The 21,766-nt window shown below is 40.6% G+C and overlaps 1 protein-coding gene across 2 annotated transcripts in view; it reads left to right on the forward strand.

Moving 5' to 3' along the window:
• hey1 (hes-related family bHLH transcription factor with YRPW motif 1) overlaps positions 1-21,766 on the forward strand; it is a 59,450-nt gene that overhangs the window by 26,293 nt on the left and 11,391 nt on the right. For both annotated transcript variants that reach the window (XM_042506698.2, XM_088090495.1), the window contains exon 3: positions 13,989-14,111. The gene's annotated coding sequence lies outside the window, so the exon portion shown is untranslated. The remainder of the gene's footprint in view (positions 1-13,988; positions 14,112-21,766) is intronic.

Below are 21,766 nucleotides of genomic sequence, written 5' to 3' on the forward strand. Positions count from 1 at the left end.
TAATATCTTCCTGGAGTCCTCGCCAGTTTGGACTGTGTTTGTGGTCTGTCTGTGTGTGTGAATGTGTGTGTGTTGGAGAGAGACGGCGTGCACTCCTCTGTCCCCCCTGTCTCCTCCTCTCAGCCAGTGAGTCTGGGACCCGAAGGAAAAGGCCAATTATAAAAAACCCCTCTCTCCATCTTTGTTCTGCGGGCATAAACCACTTCTTTGCTTTTTTGTTTTCATTCTTTCCCCTTCTTTGGCTTTCTGACATTCCTCATCCATTCCCACCGTCCCTGAAACCCCCCACTCCGCCCCTAACTCACGCTCACGCACACATGCAAGCCTCACTCTTTTGGCTCATGCCAACTTTTTCTAGCTTCGCAAGCGACGGTCCCCAAAGTCTTAAAATAGCTGCCACGCTTCCTGGTCCTTCATCAGCACCATATCTTATCATATTTGAAAAGAAAAGCCGGGTGGAGCTGCTTGTTAGATTGTCTGTTGCCATAGTAACAGCTTTATCCCAGGGTTAATTTGACGTTGTTGTTTCTGTTGAAACATTTATATTGCTTCCATATTTCTCAAGTGACCACTTTTTAGTACTCATGCTGTAAAGCTCACAGGGCAGTAAAAGTATAAACAGTGATTCTCATTATGTGTCCTCAGATGGCTTCTAGGCCTTCAGACAATAAAAAGTAACATTAAGGGCCATCAGAAAGTTGTGTTTTTAATTATGAACTTTCCTGATTTACTGCTGCACTTTTCTTTACTAAAAGGCATACTTTGCTGATTTTCAACCAGGTTTGTGTGACCGTGGTTCCTGTCCACCAGCCAAAGTCCACCAGATGATGTAAAATACAGATAGCTGATGTGAAATGACACGTTTGGGGTCACGCGGCAGACTTTTGATCACAGTACGGGCAGGAGGCTCCCGGGACTGCCGACACACCGGGGAAGCCAAACACCGTTCATCTGCACACGCCGTTCACACCACAGTGACACAGACCTGGTTGAAAATCAGCAAAGTTTGTTCCGTGAAATTTAACATGTACATTGATGGTGTCACAGCCCACTAGCCAGAATAAAAATGTGAGCAACGGAAGCAGATATTTTTTTATGACAGTTTAGGACATTTGCAGCCATGTTTGTAGTGAATGAACCGAGTATTTTAAGCCAAAACATGATGTTTTCCTAACTCTAACCAAGTTGTTTTTATATCTAAACTGCACCACACGTTAACCCCTGAGTTGTCACAACATAAAATTAAAAACTGAAACATAAGAAAACCTCAAGTATCATATCATGTCTGCTGCATATATAATGTGCAAATGTAACTCATCCGTGGTTTATAGAAATGTACAATGTCAACACCTAGTGGCACTGCCAATGGACACCTTAAAGTTAAATTTTGAAAGATGAATTTCCAAAAGATGAACTTTACGCCTGCAAGCAAATCCATTGATCGTGTCAAAATTTAACTTATCAGGACGGCACACCAGCAGATGGAGGCATGATATACAGTGCTTTTCAGTATCCATTCTTTGTGCAAAATAATAAAAATTCTTCAGCTTAGCGTTGATGTGTTGTACATGCTCACTTTGTCAATTAAAAAAAATGTTGGTTTGCGATATTAGCAGAAATCAGCATGTTGTCCTATTCCATTTCATTTTAAAGCTGATATATGCAGATACAGATGATGTGCCGATATCATCGTGCATCCCTAATCCGTACATAATTTATTTTATTTAAAATGTGTATATAACACAAGGAGAGGGTTCGGTGGCGAGGATATTAAGTTTTTAACATAAAAGTGCATGCACATCAGGAAGATTAATTATTAAAACTCAACTTTCTTGATGGTCCTTAATGCTGCTTTGTATTGTTATAAAACTAAAGAGCCATCTAGGGACACACAATGAGAATCACTATTTATACTTTTACTATTTGATGAGCTTTACAGCAGTGAGTACTGAAAAGTGGTCAGTTGAGAAACGTGAAATGCCAGCATCTACTCTGGAGAAAGCTGTCCTCTTTTCATCTCCTCTTAAACTCTGAGTTTTAAGTTCTCCACGAACAGGAATGGTTTGCAGATACTATGGCCACAAGACAGGAGTAAATGTTACTTGTATGTAATCTGAACGAATGACTGAATGTTTTGTCCCATTAGCTGGTTGACATTTTAGCTGTTAGCATGCTTGCTGCAATACTTCATCAACTAGCAACTGATCAGTTTCACTTTGCCGCTCTTGAGTGCTGAGACCCTGAAGAGAAAAACAGTGAAGCACTCTGACGTTGTCCCTCCAGCTGCTCTCTCACACTCTCAGACAGATTTTCACACAACTCGTACTACGTCTTTTAATCGTACATGGAGCAGTCTGGAGTATCTCACGCGCACACACAGCACCCGTCATATGTCATATGTGAGGACACTTTCTCTTTCTCTCTCCCACACTCAGACTCACTGTTCTTGTCTCTGTGTCTCAAATAAACACACACACACACACACACTCATAGAACTTGAATCACTGCTCAGTGTCCAGCTCTGGGCGGTGTTCCCATCCCCATGGCCTTTCCCAGCACAGACAATGCTTTGTGTCCCACAAAGGAAGCTCTCATCCAGGCTCTGGGGCCCTGTTTGGCCCCGGCGGCCCCCCCAGACCCCAGAAAGGCCCCCTGAGCCGCCCCACCATAACCTGCTGAGGTGCCAAGAGGAACATCTGTGTGACTCTGGTGAAGAGACCTCGCTGAAGTTCTCACACTGAATGTTGCTCATTTTCCTCCGTGTGTGTGTCAGTGTTCATGTGAGCACAAGCTCCGGGGTCCTGGGAGTCTCGCTGTCCAGATAATAAATGGTGTGAGAGGAGAGACAGAGTGTGTTGCCAGACCTTTCCCAGTCAATGAACCACGTGTGTCCGCAGCCCGGCTGCCAACCATAGACTCTGAAACGGGGTCACACTAACAAGAACGAATAGATGAGAGGAAGGAGGAATGGACAGATGAACAGATGGAAGGATAGATGGACTGACAGAAATGTTTGAGGGAGTGGATGGATGGATGGATGGATGAAAGGGATGGTGGATGTATGTATGTATGTGATTTATTTAATGGATTTGGTTGATGGATGTAATAGATAGAGGTTGGCTGGATTGATGGATGGATTAATAGAAAGATGGATGGATGGATAAATTGCTGGATGTAATGAATGGATTATGGATGGAGGTAATGGTTGATCGCTTGCTTGCTTGGTTGGTTGGTTGGTTGGTTGGTTGGTTGGTTGGTTGGATGGACGGATGATTGTGAACGTGTATCGATTGACGATTGGTTGAGCTGAGATGTTCCCAGGATTCATGGATGAACATGTGACTGTCATTATACCACATAATCAGTGAACATTAGCCTGATGAACTGTTTGAATTTAAATGTGGTGTTTTTGTTTTATTCTGAGAAATGTTAAAAATTAAAACGTCAGTGTCTACAAAAACAAAGAGCTTTTTATCCAAGCAGCAGAGCTTGTGGTTTTGGTTCACCAGATTTTTGGACTTGTATTTGTTCTTGTTAAGGATCTGAGTATCGCTCTTTGTGTTTACTTGACATTTTGTCTCGTTCTCTTCCTTGAATCAGCTGATGCAATATAAACTGAAGCATTTATAAGAGTATCACAGCCAAACCAGACAAACCTCATACTTGTAAAACACTTGTCCAATAATCACATTATGCTGTCAAACTTCATGTGCTTTTCCAGTAATGAGTCAGGACATCTGAGACACAGTGAGTCAGCAAAATGTCTACTGTACACCAGGATCTTGTCACCTCAGCATGACTCAGCTTTAGTTTTGTGATATCCTTTCATTATTCTCTGTTCTTAATCATCCCCTTCATGCTATATATGCTTCCATACACAATGACTTAAGCACAACACCCTTTCACATGTAAATACAATGTGAATTTTTTAGACACAAACTATAAGATTTTAGAAAGACTGGTGATCTTGCAGGGTCAGTATTTGGAAGACTAATACTAGATTTGTTTTGAGATTATTTTCCATCCTGCTACTGGTGGAAAATATCATGCCAAACTCCCTTTAAGAAATACAACAATATTAACAATTCCTTACGTCTCTGCAAAAACACATAACTGTAGAAACGCAAGATAAAAGGTGTCGTATGTCGACATTATTCTTTTCAACTCAGCATCAGTGTGATTCATTAAGATAAACAGTATTTGTGTATAAACTTTATGCCTTGGAATTTGTTGCCTCAACTCGCTACCAGACTCCATTGGTTAGCAGTGCTACTTTAGTGGGAGGAATGAGAGGCGAACTGTTTCAATCATTTGGTTTTCTCACGACAATAACTCACATTTATGCCTCCATAGCACCCCCTCTATGTTTACCGTTTACCGTCAATGTTTGCATCATTAAGCTTCACTATTTGCATGAGCCAAGACTAAAATCTTACAGTATTAGCTATGTTTAATTTTATCCAATTACTTAAAAAGTTGTTTGGTGTAAGGCCAGCATCATTCAAATGAAACAAACATACTCAATCTACACATTATACTGTATCTGTTTTCGACAGTTCATAAGATATTCTACATACGTATGCCCCCCAAAATATCTTTCATACTTAATGTGATGTTACATACGTAAAGTTACTGTTGTTAGGGTTAGGAGAAAAACATGGTGATGCCGAACCTTACAATCACTCAAGTTTACTAAGGTATGAATACGAGCGTCCTGTGTTTTGTGACCCACCCACTATCCAAACGTACCACCTTACAGAACCGCTTCCTTCTTTACTCCAGTCAGCACATTTGTCAGGTGATTGTGACTTTCCCAAATACATGGGATATATGCAAATTACTGGCTCATGATTAGGTGGAATATGTATGAATTTTGGTGCATGATCTTTCGTAGGAAGTGCATGAGAAGGCAGCTATTTTTGATGCATAATGACTTTTTTTTCTTTATATTTCCTTTAACATAATATCAAATGTGTGGAGAAAAACACGCACAAATATCACAATGGATCCAAATATACCCCCCAAAAATTCACACGTTGAATGAAAATAGCCAAATTAGTTCGGAGTATGACAGTTTTCCATAGCAACTGTATTCACATTTAGGATGTGACATAGCTGTGAATCAGTGACTCGGTGTGTAAGAAATGTATCTGGCTTAAGGATACATTCAGATTCCTGCAATGATGTCTGTCCTTTGTTCTATGTGAGTGTGTTAGTTACATTCATTTGGGACAGACAGCTGGGAGCCCATTGCAGCTGGGTCCCGGCATGGTCCCCACCCTTACACACACACACACACACACACAGACCAGACACAGACACACACATGCAATCCAGTGCAGGAAGTGACATCATGCACTACTGGCCAAATACAGGAAGCATGACGACAGCTTCTAAAGGACATGAGGGACACATCAGGCCTGTATAATCCACCAGCTGCTGCTGTAGATCCCACACCCATGAAAACACACACGCACACACATGCTCACACGCACATACACTCTTAGAGAAATCACCATTAAACAGTGATCAAGTTGAGCTTCGACATAGTCCACTTTGTTGAAATAGCGTGTCAAAAATCAAGCATAACATCTTTCAATGGATCAGTATGGTCGTTTATGGCCAAATGTCAGAGTGAGTAGATTTTAAATCATCTGCAGTGTGGGAAAGTTTACACGATACTGTGAGCAACTAATTATTATTTTTATTATTATTTTTATTCATCAGTTGTTTTTTCCAGTTAATGGATTATCAATTTAGTCTTTACAGTGTCACAGTATCAGTTCTTAAGCTCACAATGACAATAGTAATTGATAAGATTAGAGAAAGATGGTGAACATCACGCTGTTTGTATTTTTGCCACTGAACAAAAAGAAAAGACAATTAAATAAACAGCCAATGTTTTGGTGGAAGACTATTTTTTTATAACATTGCATGAGGCTGTTTGTTTTTTTGTTTTAAATTATTTTGTTGCTGTTTCTACAATAACTTGGATATTATTTTTTACTTTGTTTTGAGATTTCTATGGGTGCAAATCACAGGCAAATGCCTAATGAAGATTTCTGATCAAAAAGTTGCAAAATTAAAATTTACTGGGAGCTTTTAGTACAGTGTGCAGATCTTTTGTTTGGTTTTTCTCTCGTTTAATTCTGCCTTCAACATAATACTACACTATTATCTCAATGCACTGAAATGAATGCATATGTGACACAAAAAGAGGCAATTTATCACTTTGGCCTGTAAAAACAAAATGTTTGGCCGGGGGATTTTTTCACCTACCAGACATTTTGACTTGAGAATCAAAAAGTACATTTTGGACACTGAATTGTGCTAACGTTTTGCTGATGCTTTCAGTATAAACAGTTTGCAACTTGCCAGATATTTTGATGAATGACAGTTCCTCGTTTTCCTCAAAATGTAATCTTTTTCTTGCAAAACATACCCACTTTAGCAAGTTAGTTGTATATAAACATAATGCCTATGAGGTAGGGTTGGTTATGTGAAATACCAAGTGATGATCATGTATATGCTCATGGTTTCCTGTTGTTGTGTTTAGGGCTCTGTGCGGCCCACGTTCACTCCCTGTTCCCACTGGATCAGGTTGCCACCGTATCACACAAACACAAACTTTCTTACTCTCTGACTCTCTTATTTGTCCTCTTACACACATGCAGTTGTTCTGTTTTGGCCCGAGTGTCTCTCTCTTTGTCTCTGTTAACCTTTAATTTTGCTCTGCGTGTTTCTGGATTCCCTATTTTCCCTCTGTCTCAGTGTCTTTGTCTCTCCTCTCTGTCTCGCTCCCACACTCTCAACACACACAACAAACACACCACCACCCTCTTAACTTCTGCCCAGCTCATAATGCCGTGCCTCATAAGAAGTATGCATCAATAACCACAACAGTACTCGCTCGCTCACACACGCCACCGCACACACGCAAACATACACAAAGAGGAACCCGCTGTCGCCTAAACAACACGCTGCCAAATATTCATGAGAATCGCTAAAAAGCTACAAAGCAAATATGTGCGGTGAACACCCAGCATTAAATCTGGGGTCTGGAGTCATTGCTGGGATGTCACAACTTTGATTTTCATGGGGCCTCATCCTGTCAAGTGACTTTAATTCTTTCTCTCCATCTTTCTTCATTTTTTACATTAGTCTCTCATTAAAACCCACTGAATACATCCAATACCTCTCGACTGAACCTGATCCCCATCAAGGACTCCGTACGTCGGTGCAGATTTCAGATACTGACGCCTGCAGTGACAGATCATAGTGCCAACAAAGCCTTTCCTGTGCCTGTGAAACTTCAGCCTCTGTCTATTTCCATCTGCAGGGAAAACAAACACAGTGTAAAGCGTCCGATACAAACATAAACATGGGGAATAATCCTGAGTCCGCTGCATGTTTTCACATGGCACGTCCGAAATACCGTGAGGCCCTCAACAAATAACTAAAATAGCACAGTTTCTCCAATCAAAACATCTCCAGAAGCGAAACCTACAGCCTTTCAAAGGATGTGACCATTTAAGTAGCAAATCTATTTGTCTTGTTGGGACAACACACACATCTTTATAACTGTTAAAAAGTGCTAAATCGGCTAACGGCGAGGTTTGGTTTCACCAAAAGCGGCTGCCCGTGTCTTCCTGTTGAGACTGTGGTCCTGTTTCCTGTTAACTATGGACAATTTCCTGGTGAGAGAACCTGCTCACTCTGTTCTCACATGTATTTATTATTAAGTGTTATTGAAATGTTATGGCGTTATTGGGAAGTATTCCGTCAGAGTGTTGGTTCTGCACAGGCGAGTCCAAAAGCACTGTTCCTCATACCAGAACAACAAATAGGCTTGGTTCCCTATGCCAAAACTATGGTTCACTTTACCTTGTGGCATATTAACTACATTCGGAGAATGGGCATGGTTATTGATAAGATTAGAGGAAGATGGTGGTTAACATCACACTGCTTGCATTTTTGCCACTCAACAAAAAGAAAAGACATTTAGATGAACAGCCAATGTTTTTGTGGAAGACTTGATTTGAATAATTTTGTTGCTGTTTTTCTAATAACTTGGATATTATTTTTACTTTGTCAATTTCAATAGGTGCTAATCACATTTTAAAAATAAGTCAGATGTGGAAAGGAATAGGAGCAGATTCTTTGACAGATTTTTTTGGCTAATTTTTAACTACCGTATTGTTGTTTTCCAGAGACATATATATCTGCAGACACTTTGCATTTAAAGCCGACATGACACAGCCTAAAAACCACGCCCTCAACCACTGAAGGACAAACCCACCGACGCTGCAACTGCTACAACAAAACATCGTAGTGAAAAGATATGAAGCCAAACATAGCAATAATCAACTTTATTTAATTACTTCATTCATGAAACATAAAGAAGTGATTCACCTCATAAGGAGCGAGATGTAACATTATTCTTGCTCTAATCCTAACCGCCTCCCTTTCACCCAAACACCTCATCGGTAGCTAAACGCTAACTTTTTCTTCAGGGCTTCTGCTTCATGATGAAGGAGTGCAGGGGGCTGATCTTGGACTGACATTGAGTCACGTAGTTGGTGGGACAGTCACGTAGATGCTCCACCCGCAGCTATGCCTACTCAGTTTTTCATGCGACGAGGCATTATTACCAACATGTTGGCCACTTTGTGTTTTACCTTCAAATAAAGTTTGACTAAACCAAGACCAAGTCATGACTAAAATCAAAGCATATCAAGACCGAGACAAAACCAACATCAGACCAGTGGGAGTCCCACACTGCGTGACACACTTGCAATAAAATGTGGAACATGCAAACCATAGACACTACTCAACCATGTGGAACCTGATCTTGGCTTGATATCCTTCAAAAACATGGGAAAAAGGCTGTGAGCAAGGAAAGAAGAAATGACCCCAAAATTTGTGAGAAATTAGATAAAAGTACAAGCAAACTACCTGAAAATATAATAATAATAATAATAATAATAATAATAATAATAATAATGTAAATGAATGAAAGTTAAAAAAAAACAAAAAACAAACATTGAAATGACCTGGAAAAAGTGCATTAAAAATTATTATAATTTTGTAACATGAACTAAGTATGTGTTTATGATAATTATGAAGACTTTCTTTCCAAGGCTTTTCCTTTTTTTTCTTTATACATTTTTCCCTAGCTTTTTACAAATAATTTTATAGATCTACTAATTTGTGAAGCATTTTTTGCCAAGTTGGTCATTGCCTCTTCGCACCAATTTGCCCAGGGTTTAAAGGTTTAAATACTTATGAAAGGCATCTGAAAAGATAAATCACATCAGGTTTCAAAGGGTTAAACTGATGTGAAAGATCCACATTACCATAAAAAAGGGGTGAATTTTATGTGTGAAAATGTTTCTTTATTTTGTATAATCAAACAAAAACAAACACTCAGGAGCTAAAATCAGTTTGTCTTCTTTTGTGCACAAGCAATTTAGTGATATCCCCGCAGTTGTGGTTCTCATTGTCTGTGACTGAGACAAGGCCGAATAAAAATGAAGTTGAATGCAAGACGAGAGAGAGACCATCAACATATCTCGAGTTCTACGGCGCTGCTGCACAGATATCACAGTATTCCCACCTTTTTCTGCAGTTACTTAATAACCCAAATAACCCCAAACTGCAAAAAATGTCCAACATTTAATATACCGCTAAGATTATTTGTGCTGTTTAAACAAATTAGCCACAATGCTGCTTTTCAGAAACATTGACAACAAAATTAGTTTTAAAAAAAGAAGATACCTCATGCACGTTTGACTTGGTGGAGTACAATGTTAATCTGTTCTTCAGCTATCTGGCACCAAAACATTGTCAAGGTAACGTGTGCTTCTGTGTGTGTGTGTGTGTGTGTGTGTGTGTGTGTGTGTGTGTGTGTGTGTGTGTGTGTGTGTGTGTGTGTGTGTGTGTGTGTGTGTGTGTGTGTGTGTGTGTGTGTGTGTGTGTGTGTGTGTGTGCATTGTGTTTTACGCGTGCTTTGTTGCTGTGTACGTGTGTGTGTTTGTGTGTAATCCTTCCCAGCCGTTTCCCCTCCTTCCCTTTCTCTCCGTCACAGGCCTGGGAAGCAGTCGTGGGGGGGATCTCTCACAGCCGCTCAGTGTGTGTGTGTTTGTGTGTGTGAGTGTGTCTTGCAGACAGCTGTGTGAACGGCCGGGAGCAGCCGTTACAGCAGGGACACACATAGACACACACACACCCACAGCCGTCCCATCGCGGCATCCCACTCCCCTCCTCCCCCGATTCTCTCATCAGTAAAGGGAGATGTCAGCTGTGTGTGTGTGTGTGTGTGTGTGTGTGTGTGTATGTGTGTGTGTGTGTGGTTAGGTCGGGTGAACACACAGACATGGCAGTCCAGTGGGTAGGACAGTACAGGTTATTATATCATTATGTGTGACTGTGTGTGTGTGTGTGTGCGTGTGTGTGTGTGTGTGTGTGGTGGTCTGACCACCAGATGGTAAAGCGGTGACCTCTTTACCAGTGTGTGTGTGTGTGTTGGCTGAGACAGGGTCACATTACATGGTTGACTAAGTGTTCATGTACCATATACCATCTTGAGCATGTCAGCATGTGTAGGCGAGTGTGTGTACGTTTATCTTACATCTGTGTGCCAGGGCTGACGAGTCATGACCGGAGATGGTTGGATGGTCAATTCAACACTTGTAGACTGTGAAAAAATAAAATGTTAAAGGAAAATTCCGGTCTTTTACAGCCTTGACCTTGTTTTTATAGTTTCCAACATCATTTTTGATAACAGTGAATGTTGGGTGGCAACACATAAGACCACTTTTTGAAGGTCTCGCCCTCTTAAGCAGAAGTAAAATTTAAGACTGTATGTTATTTTATGTTTTTAATCAATACATATATTTTGTATGTTATCATTTGTCATGTTTTGGTGGCTTTTTTAAATTTAATGTTGAGCTGCAATAGTGTGTTGTATTCTGTAACTTGAGTAACTGTAACTTGAGTTTGCTCCCAGTTACTTTCTCTGGTATAAAAAAAGGTTTTTGACTAGTCAAGCACTGCCCAGTACAGCACAAAAAAAAAGCTGAGTCAAGAGTCTCCATACGAGATTTAACAGATGTTCAACGCAGAATTTAATCCTTTAAACTTTCTCTTTCATTTCTGCTCATCAAAGGATATCAGATCTCAGGAACTCAGTTTATGAGGAACATTCTTTAAACCATTTTGAACGATTGCCAAGTCGAGGTCGCAGAAAGGGACTACCTCCCAAAACTTTCTGTTTTAAATCATAACATGAGCTCTTCTATTTGATGTTAAAGTCCTCTTACAGGAACAGTAAACATGTGCATTTGCTTTAGTGTAGAGAGTTGGATAAGAAAATTGGTACTCTCATGTCTGTAAAATAAAGTAGCTTCTTATTTAAAAGTAAATAAGAAGCTGCTCAGTGATGACTGTTGGCAGCCAGAATCAGGACAAATCTGGGGCATCATTCATCCCTAGACTCGGCTGAGTCGGGCAACCGCATGCAATCTGACTTATTTCCTTCGGCATGCGGGGTTCAGACCGATGCACGGCCAGGTTATTTTGGCTATCTGGTAGTCAGCAGCTGGAAACGGGTGGAAACAGCTGGCTTGGTTTTTGTTTTGATTAAAAAAACAAGTTACAACCTTTTAATCATTGAGCTTTAGATGTGCTGGAAGGAAGATTTTGACACATTTGTGCAGAGCCAGGCCAGCTGTATCCTTTTGTCTCCAGTCTTTATGCTAAGCTAAGCTAACCAGCCACTGGCTAAAGCTTGAAACATTGTCTCTGTGTCCATCAAAGCGTTTTTTCTTTTCCCAGCTGAAAATACCAGGCGCTCCTCAGAAAAGGCTGGTTGCACCTGAAAGAGCTTTGGAGTCACTGCGTTTTTTCAGCTGAGACGCTTTGGTTGAGTTTGGTTGCTATGATACAGAATTTCCACAGAAGCAAAAAATGTCAATGTGAGATTTTAATATATTGTATATTAATATATTTCTTCTCCATTGTTGTTGTTGGTCAGTGATGTGATTGTTTGTCTTTGTGGTAATTTAACCGCCACTCTTCCACTGTGATTGGATGTTGGGTGAGAAGTGACAGTGACGAGCGCAGCATTTTACCCAAAGTTGAATACTTTTCATCTCTTGGTAACCGGAAAAATATGGAAAATGTGCAGATGCTCAGTGCCTTGTCATGCTGCTGTGGTCTCAAAACACAGACATGATAGTGTCAATCTTCCAACTCAATGCAAGAATAAGTTGGGGGTTTTTTTAAATTAAAAATAAATTTTGAACTCCTTTAAAAAGTTATGGGGCTTGTAAGCACTTTTAGATTTTCTTTAAAGTCAGCATATTTTGTCTCAACAGCGCATTCAGATTAATAGCCTTTTTAAAAATCAAAAGTCAAATTTTCTCAGTATTTTACAATTTAGAAATGTTCTTGTTGTAATCATAATGATTTACGGTATGTTATTCTGAAGGACAGACAGGAAGCTCGGTGTGGGAGTCTGAGGGTGCAGGGGACAGAGAGAAGAGCATGACCCCAGTGTTAGTGTTGGTACGGCCACAGGGACCCAATAAAAACAGAGCTGTCAGTAGCGCTCCTGACTGTTAGGCTCTGTGTCAACCCACAGACCAAATAAACAGCAATCAGTGCTGCACTAACCACTCTGTGACAAAACACACACACTCACACACAGAAAAGCCAAGGCAGGGTGAGCGAACCCGAACTCAGATCATAGCAACCACACACAAAGAACAGGGGAGCATGCATGTGTGCGCTCACACAGATACACACGTGCATGCATGCGCACAAATGCATACACACGTCACTCACAAGTCCAAAAGCAAACAAGCCGGGGAAGTCTGTCTAATTAATGTTTTGAATTTGGCGTCTGAGTGATGTAATGACAACACGTAAGTCAGACTCTCTCAGCCCGGTGAGTGTGTGACTTCCCACAAACCTGGATTTGACTTGTGTGGGCACAACACACCAGGGTGTCATCTGCAAACTGAACAATAGGTTATATATTATATTTTATTATATCATCAACTAATATACATAATGTCATGTTTGTTATTCCATTTGATGGAGAAGTCATTAATTGGACGTTGAGAGATGATTTCTCTGACACAATATTACATTGTATGGATTTCAGAGTTCTAGTTAAAAGTATTTATCCATAACATCATGTAAATGACGACGGTTGATCATAATCAACCTATGATGATTACTAAACTTAAAGTGACAGTTCAGCCCAAAATTAAATACACATATCTTTCCTCTCACCTGGAGTGTTATTTGTCAGTGCTGATTTTTTGGTTCTGAGTTGCAGTCAAAATAAAAGTGAAAAAAAAAACAGTTTAAGTTAATACCATTAAAACAGATGATAGATCATTTATTTATCCTTCAGAGGAGATTACATTTGTCACTGCAGTTCCAGTTACAGCTGACCACACACAACCAACAATAACTGAAAAAAAACTGAAAAATTAAAAAAAAATCTTGAAAATAAATACTAAATAAATATACTAAAAAAAATACTCACTGCTAAAAATATCAAATAATGATAAATGTAATGTAGTATATAAAAACTCAGTGTGCAAATTGCAGTAGTTAAAAACAGTGGTTATTTAAGAGCATTAAAAAGTCTAATGGCAGCAGGCAGGAAAGTCTCTCTGCAGCGTTCAGTCCTGCATCTTGGTGGCTGAAGTTACTCTAATTAAAACGTTTATATTGCATGCTGGAATATGGCCAGATTATACAGTTTAAATCAATACAGCAATGGTAATAAATATATTTTCTGTCATTAATCACAATAGAATCTTCGAGGCTTTCTAACCAATAATGCTGAATTATTGTGCAGCCTCTCTTAATAGTGGTTGGTGGTTTACAGTGTATTGCATCATATTGGGCATAAGGAAAACACATTGTTGCACTTTTACTAATGTCTCTTTCTGCATTGTTTCTCTTTAAAGGAAATGTGCAAGTCTTTCCCAGTTGGTCTGTTTGAAGTGACACCTTCCATTACCCTCACCACCCTTCACATCACAACACAGAGGACATCAGTTCTTGAAGACATTCATGGCATTACTTCAAAGGTATGGTAAATTCTTGAAAATTTTCTGTTTTTTCATTTAAGCAAACCTCAAGGAATTTCTGAACGGGGTGTGCCGCATTTCCACGCCGGCCCCATGTGCAGTGGAAGGATCAGACATCACAAGTCCCGACTAATAGATCTGATTGTTTCGAAATGTCTGCGCAAAGCCTCCAGGAGGGAGCAGACAGACAGAAAAGAGCTCACGAGATCCCTCTGTGATTGAATAAGCACGGGGAGGGATTGGTTTTGGAGCTGCCGTAACGAGCCTGCACATATGACTGAAGTGGTCGCATCTAAATAGGCAGAGCAGACAGACAGCAGAGGTTTAAGAAGAATAGCAGATGCTGGAGATGAAAGAGCAGCCAGGCCTTCACTGGAGGGGTCCGTCTCTCAGATACTGACACACGCACACATAAAACAACCTCTTCTCATGTGTCTCTTGCCCTCTTTAACGTTCAACTTGTCCCTATCTAAACTCATTTTTAAATTGCTTTAATGGGATTAGCAGATGAATTATCACTGATAAAACACGAAAAAGAAATGTCAATCTCATAAGGTTCTCTAGAGGCTGTTCTGGAGATTTCAGTCCGATCACATGATCTTCCTCAGCAGATTAGGTTGTCCCAGTTGTGATAGAATTGTAGATGTTTAGATTTCATCCATGTTGGCTTGTACTTGTTCTCATGTTCTTGAACAGCTGAAAAAGAAATAGGACAGCTCAGGAGGAAGGCTGGATTGTTTTTGATCACAAGTTTAGTGATTCAATCCCCGGCTCCTCCTGTCCTTACGTCAAAGTTTCATTGAACAAAACACTGAATCTCATATTGCTCCCTATGAGCACGCCAGTGTCTTGGATGCCAGGGGGTGCATGGTTAAACTTTAATTAATTGCCTGATAATGTTAAATGGTGCTATATGAATGCTGTCCAACTAACTAGCTGTATTTTCGGCAATACAGGTATACTTGAAGATTAATACTGCTCTTTCATTTGTCCGCAACCCAGTGGCCCGAGAAAAATGTTTGCATTGGGCGTTTCTGCAAACCACAGAGTGTTGAGTTTCTATGTTTGATATGCAGCGGATATGTCGACGCTTTACGTTTCTTACCATTTTAATTTTCAGTTTTACTTGTATGAGGTACCAATGCTGTCGTTACCATGCGGTTAGGCTTCGGTACAAAAACACTTGGTTAGGATTAGGAAAATAATACCTGGTTTTTGGGGGCACAATGCCATTAAGAAAAGCAGCAACACCTCAGCAAAAAACAAGTTTTGTTTTTGTGATAATATGCATAACACTGGCGTTTTGAGCCTAAAAAGCAAATAGAAAAATGCCAGCAGTCTTCTTGCAACAAACACAGATGGAAATGTCCCAACATGCAGTTAAAAATCCTGCTTTTGTTCTTTATTGTTCTCAAACAGTCGTCTGCTGCGTCCCTTCCTCCTTCTGATGAGAACCTCAAGTCGTACATGTAATCAGAACTACGTCACTCCAGAAATATGATGTTAAAAAATACAATGTCTCCATGGTTTGCAGAGACATACAATGTCAACATTTCATCATGGTGACTGGACTGTTCATTTTATGTGTGGCTAGTGCTTAGCTTAGCTTGGCATAAAAACTTGAAACTGGGGGAAAGGACTAGCCTTGTTACAAAAGTGATCAAGTCTGTTAGTAACTGAGCTTCCAGCCAAGGAATAGTCGGGCATATAACACCCTGTTGAGCCACTACTTCTAGTTTTTACATATACGTATTTGTTTGGACTAAACAAACAACATATAAGGAAATAATTAGTCAGTGTTGTAGATTGATCGTGGATTGTGTTACCCTAAGACGGGGCCCTGGTTCCGGTCTTCTAAGCTAAGCTAACTGGCTGTCAGCTCCAGCAGCATATCTTACTGTGGTGGTATCAATATTCTCATCTAACCCTCGAAAAGAAAGCGCACTGCCCTTTTTTCTCACAGCCCAAAACTCTGAATCCCTGGTCTGAAAAATATGCCAGTAGCCTGAAAGCCCATTTTTCTGACAGCCCGTTATCCCTAAAGTAAACACCCATTGCTCCGAAGTCCTGTTTCTCCCAAAATACACACTTCTTGCTGCTTGACAACCCATGTCGAATGCATTGTGCGTTTCTGCAAACAACGGACATGTTTCATTGTACATTATTTTGTAGATGATATGTTGAAACTTGGTGCTTCTCAACAATGGTGTGTAGAATGTGTGGTTAGGTTTAGGCACAAAAACCACTTGGTTATGTTAGGTCAAGATCGTGTTTCAGCTAAAAACACCCTGATTTGGTGGCACAAAAGCCTTTGGAAAAGCAGGGATGGGTCAGTATAAACACTCTGGAACAGTGGCTCAAACGCAGCTGGGAAACGCTGCAAAGGGTCAGTAAAACACCTGGAATCCATGTCTCACATGCCACTGGAAAAAAAGAAACTAATTGTAGGGAGTGTGTATTATTGGATAAATAGGACTGTGGAGCAGTGGGTAACCAGCTATGGAAGAAATGGGCAGTCCAGTGGGACTTCTTTTGGACTAACAGGGTTTTGGAATTTTTGTGCACAAACAATAGCTTGGCACGTTTTAGTTTTACTTTTTCCCAAAATATCAAACAATTTTTTTCTGCTTTGTTGGCTTTTTGTGCTACATTTTGCTATTTTAACTATGAGAAATACTACTTCAGGGGCCTCATGTGCTTCTTTTTTCTGTCTCACAAGGCAGAGAAGCATAAAGTCGTCCTGAGCTTTTCCCTCCGCTGCCTCCTGTCACTCCTGCTGTAGACAGGCATGCAGACAGAGCACCCTGGTCACGGCAAGACAGGCCAACCACTGGGATCTACCATTTCCGCTGGTGTGTCTCCTGTCGCAGTCGCTCCCCTCCTACACGCACACATACACACACAACCACCACACATGAAAATAAATACACACCACTGCTCCCCTCTGGAGAGATCAATTTCACGGGATCACACGGCGAGCTCTGGTTCCCAGGCGCTCCCTCACGCGCTCTGCAGACGTAGACGGTTCCTTCACACAAACTGACTCCTGACCCTCCATCATTACCAGGGTCAGAGGACCAGCAACCCCTCGCTGCAGCAGGAGAGGGTGGGGGTGGGGGCTGCCCTCTCCCAAGACTGCAAAGATACTGACGGGAGGCTCGTTTTGTCTTTTTTTCTTGAGGCCAAATGTCAAACGTTAAAACATGTTTCCACTGTTCAGGCTCGTTATCGAATTAGTGAGTAAAGATGAGTGATTAGAAGTTTGTGTGCCTGTTGGAGTGTGTGTGTGTGTATGTGTGTGTGTGTGTGTGTGTGTGTATGTGTGTGTATTTGGCAACTTGACATACCTTCATGTCAGGCCCAGAGATCACACTGCAGCCGTATCAAAGGATCAAATTTGAGGCAATCTGAGTCAATCCTCAGGCACAAACCATGAACTTCTGACGCTACTCGTGACTTCTGTCGCATGCCAGCAGGTTATCCTTGTCCTATATACTCTTCATTATATAAAATGTCAAAACAGAAAACTCCCAGTTTGCCAAGGGCACAAGGCCAGTTTGAAAGTGTGACTGGGTCAAATTCAAAGCGAATAATTACCTCAAGCTGAGATGAAAGTTAAATAACTGCCTTTGTTCTCCATGACTTTCTCTCACTCTCTCCTCACAGTGACCACCCACTAGGAGTTTCACCAACTCCAGACATGAGTCACACCCAAACCCCTACAAAACCAGCCGCTCCACTTCCCACTTTAGCTCTAGATTAAAGTCAGACAGCGCCGGTTATGACATCCTGTGAATATTCGCCAGCAGGTACTTCAGCCTTTTTGATTTGACTCGACTTGACGCAACAAATGGGAGTCAAAGAAAATATGACTCCCGTCCACCTGTTGAATTTAGATATCAAATGTACCAGACTGAGGATTAGCAGTTTGGAAGATCAGAGAATGTTAGATGACGGGGGTGTGCTCATTTCATCTGAGTTTCCTGTAGCCACAAAATCACAGACATGATCCCTGCAACAAATGTCCATCAAGCCTGTCTGGGAACTGCTACAGGTGCTTCACAGCCTCACATCCAGACTAACGAAACAGACTCTTTCCTGAAGCTGTTCAGCTAAACCCAGCTTAGATTATGCTAACTGCATCGTTTGTATTTACACATACTCAGTCCCAGCTCATCAAATACTGACACCCCACCTACGCTTGTTGCATTCATTGTGTCTTTTCGAACAAAATTAGAACGAGGTAAAAAAAAATCTTTGGTTGTAGGTTTACTTCTTAAGTTTAGGCAACAAAAGCCTGTGTTTAGGCTTTGGAAAAAGACACATCATGGTTTAGCTTAAACATAATATAACATCTTGTGAGATATGTGACATACGTGATATCGGGTATTTATAGTATTTCAGTTTTTCTACTTTTTCTGTATCAATGTATTTTAAAGGTTATGGCTGGTGACTGTCATTTTAAATCCAGTGAAAAGGCCAAAACTGACAATGAATTGATCTTATTAATGTACGTGGTTAGCAGTTTATTTTCAGACAATCCTACAAACAGCTGCTGCCGATATTCCACAGAGCACCAATTTTCAGCCTATTTTTGTAATGAAATTCTAAATTATATGAATCATTGTTAAAGGTTCTGTATGTGACATTCAAAGTATTAATACAGCAGCAAACCAGTATTTGCTATGTAAAGTAATGGCGTCCTAAGCAGAGAATGAAGTCACACAGTCTCTGTGTGTGTTGTAATCCAACTGTCTCTGCTCTCTCTGTGTTGTGGTAGTGGGCACAGGTGTGTGTGCATGTTAGCACATGTGAGTGTGTGTCAGTAGCCAGCTATTGTCTGCTGCTGTGCACTGCGCTTATACAGTGGTTACAGCTGATAACGCTGCCCCAATTCACATTGGCAGGACAGCATGCTGCAGTGGTGTAGCGCCCAGCCTCCAGTTCTTCAAGTTAACACCCTTAGTTCTGTCAGCACTATTGTCGTTGTTAGCACTGTTAGCTGATAGCTGCCGGCTCAGCCACCTCCATATTGAGAGCCGTGTGTAGACAACCTCTCAATCATAGATATGCTCCAAAAGTCATGTAGATCTCCTTTGAATATTGGCATCGGGACTAAGAGCCACATGAGCAGGAAACATGGATGTATAAAGAGAACTGGACATGGTGTCTCAGAGGAGCATAGAGCCATAAAAGCTTGATTTCAACAATATGAAATTACCCAGATCTTCTGCATTGTGGTACCCATAGATTTACAGCAGCCAAGCGGAAAACTTCCCATTTATCTGTCCACTAACTTGGATGGGGATAAAATGATTAAGTTGTGCGGCTCTTGTAGACTTAAGAAATGTTACAGGACTGTATGGATCAAATCCTGATAGTAAAATGAAACATTTTGGGGTTGTGACACTCAAAAGCATGTATCCACTGATTTATAGTCTCTTTCACAGTGCAAGTCTATAGGAGAAAGTATTTTTGGGCCCCATCACATCATGTGATAGATATTGTAAGTCCATGTTTGGCTTAACAGCACGGTGCTGTTCCTGGGGGTTTGCTAGGAAGTCAGAAAGTAAAAGAGTTTATATCAATATATCATTGGTTTGGTCTTTTCTGCTGTGGTATTAGCATGTTATATGTTTACAATAAGGATAATCCAGAATACATTTTGCCTTATCCTCTTAATCTAAATCATGTACCACCAATTATTATCTTATTCTGCTTAATATAATGCCACTTTTTTTCGTTGTAGTTTCTAACTTTGAGTAGATTCATTGCAGTACAGGTCTACAATAAACAATACCATGATTTGTTTTATGCAAGTATAATGACAATAAAGCTAAACTGAATCAAATGGAATTGATAGTGTGTCTTTGAGGAATATTACAAGAGTTAATATTGTAAGTAAAAGGAAGAAAAGTAATTTAAGTACATTTTATAGATGTGCTTTATGAACCTTTTGCAGCTTAGCAGATAGGTTCAACACTTATTATGTCAATCAAAAACATAATTCAAATGGCAAAAAAAAAAAATCAAAATGTATCTAATGTTGAAAATTCCATACTCCTAGCAGATAGCACTACAAGGTGCTTTACTAAGCAGTTTATGAATAATATTGGCAGCTAAATGGTTAAAGTGTCCAGACTTTGAATAGTTTGGGTCAATAGAGAAAAACCAACTATCCAACCTGCGAAAAAGGGCTCTTTTTTGCATTTTGCAGTGTGTTCAAGAAATATAACCTATTTTTTGCAAAAAAAAAATGCATATGTGTAAATAAGATGCTTGTAAAATAATTATTAGGAGCACAAAAGGAGAAAAAGACATTTGTCTTGTGTCCTCGAGACAGAGGCAGTTTCTGTGTGAGTGTGACAGAGAGAGACAGAGGGAGGCCTTCAACACTTCCCATGGGGAGAAAAGACAGAGATGAGTGTCAGTGGGTCAACTTTGACATGTCCTTCACTTCCTCAATACACACACACACACACACACACACAAACACACACACACACACAGAGTGAGAAATATGTTCTGTGTAGAAACACTGTGAGAAGAAGACCCCATTAACAAAACTCACAGGGGAACAAACAATGAAACCACGTTTAAAGCCCCCACCCTCCTGAAGGACAATACCAGGGTGCCTCTCTCTCTCACACACACACACACACACACACACACACACACACACACACACACACAGAGTCCTCACCCCTGCCTCACAAACAACACACCCACCTAAAGACACACAAACAATGTCTCTATCTCCCTCGCCCTCTCTCTCTCTCTAAGGCACAATGGTCGGGTGTCACACACGTCTGGAGCAGAATTAGCCGCTGCTTCCTCTCCCTGTCAGGGGAAACAAAGTTAGCCTTCCTCAGTGCTCCACACAGCTCTATTTATAAACAATAACAAGGCTCGCCCCCCGCAGGGTTTCACCAGAGAGCGGCTCGCCGTATTGTTTTGGAGCGGACGAACATCTGTCTGTGGCTAACCTGCAGACGCCGCAGCTCTCAGTGGCTCACCGTGACTCACCGAGGGTCACACCTTTAAAATGGTAATATGCTGCCAAAGATATGTTTGTGACAGAAATATTTAAAGTTCCTCTCCACTCAAATGTGTATATTGAGCCTCACTGTGCAGAATGATGTTTAGATTTTAGATTCATCTGCTAAAGAAGGAAAGCCTTTCTGCGCTCTCCTTAAAGGGACAGTTCACCCCCCAAAAAAATCAAAATACACATTTTCCCTTTATCTATAGTGTTATTTATCAGTTTGGACTGTTTTGGTGTGAGTTGCTGAGTGTTGGAAATATGGACCGTAGAGATGTCTGTCTTCTATCAATTGGAACTAGAATACACTCGTTTTGTGGAGCTCAAAGCACCAACGTTTAAAAAAACAACAACTCAACAGCAATGTCTTTTTCTAGAAATTATGACCCAGTTTCTCAAGATAATACACAGACTTTGTTGTGAGCAGTTTCATGTAGGAACTATTTTCTTTCTAACAGACTACACCACCCCAACCGCATCCCTGCACAGAAGGAAATATGTGTGTGTATGACATCATAAGTAGATTTTAAGACATTTCAACAAGTTTATTGATATTTTTGTAAGACAACATTTAGTAAAGTAAAGGCTTTGTGCACTTCTAGCCCAAAATATT

This window comes from Plectropomus leopardus, chromosome 17 (assembly GCF_026936395.1).
Source record: "Plectropomus leopardus strain MGB_pleo_1.0 chromosome 17, ASM2693639v1, whole genome shotgun sequence".
Taxonomy (NCBI): Eukaryota; Metazoa; Chordata; class Actinopteri; order Perciformes; family Serranidae; genus Plectropomus; species Plectropomus leopardus.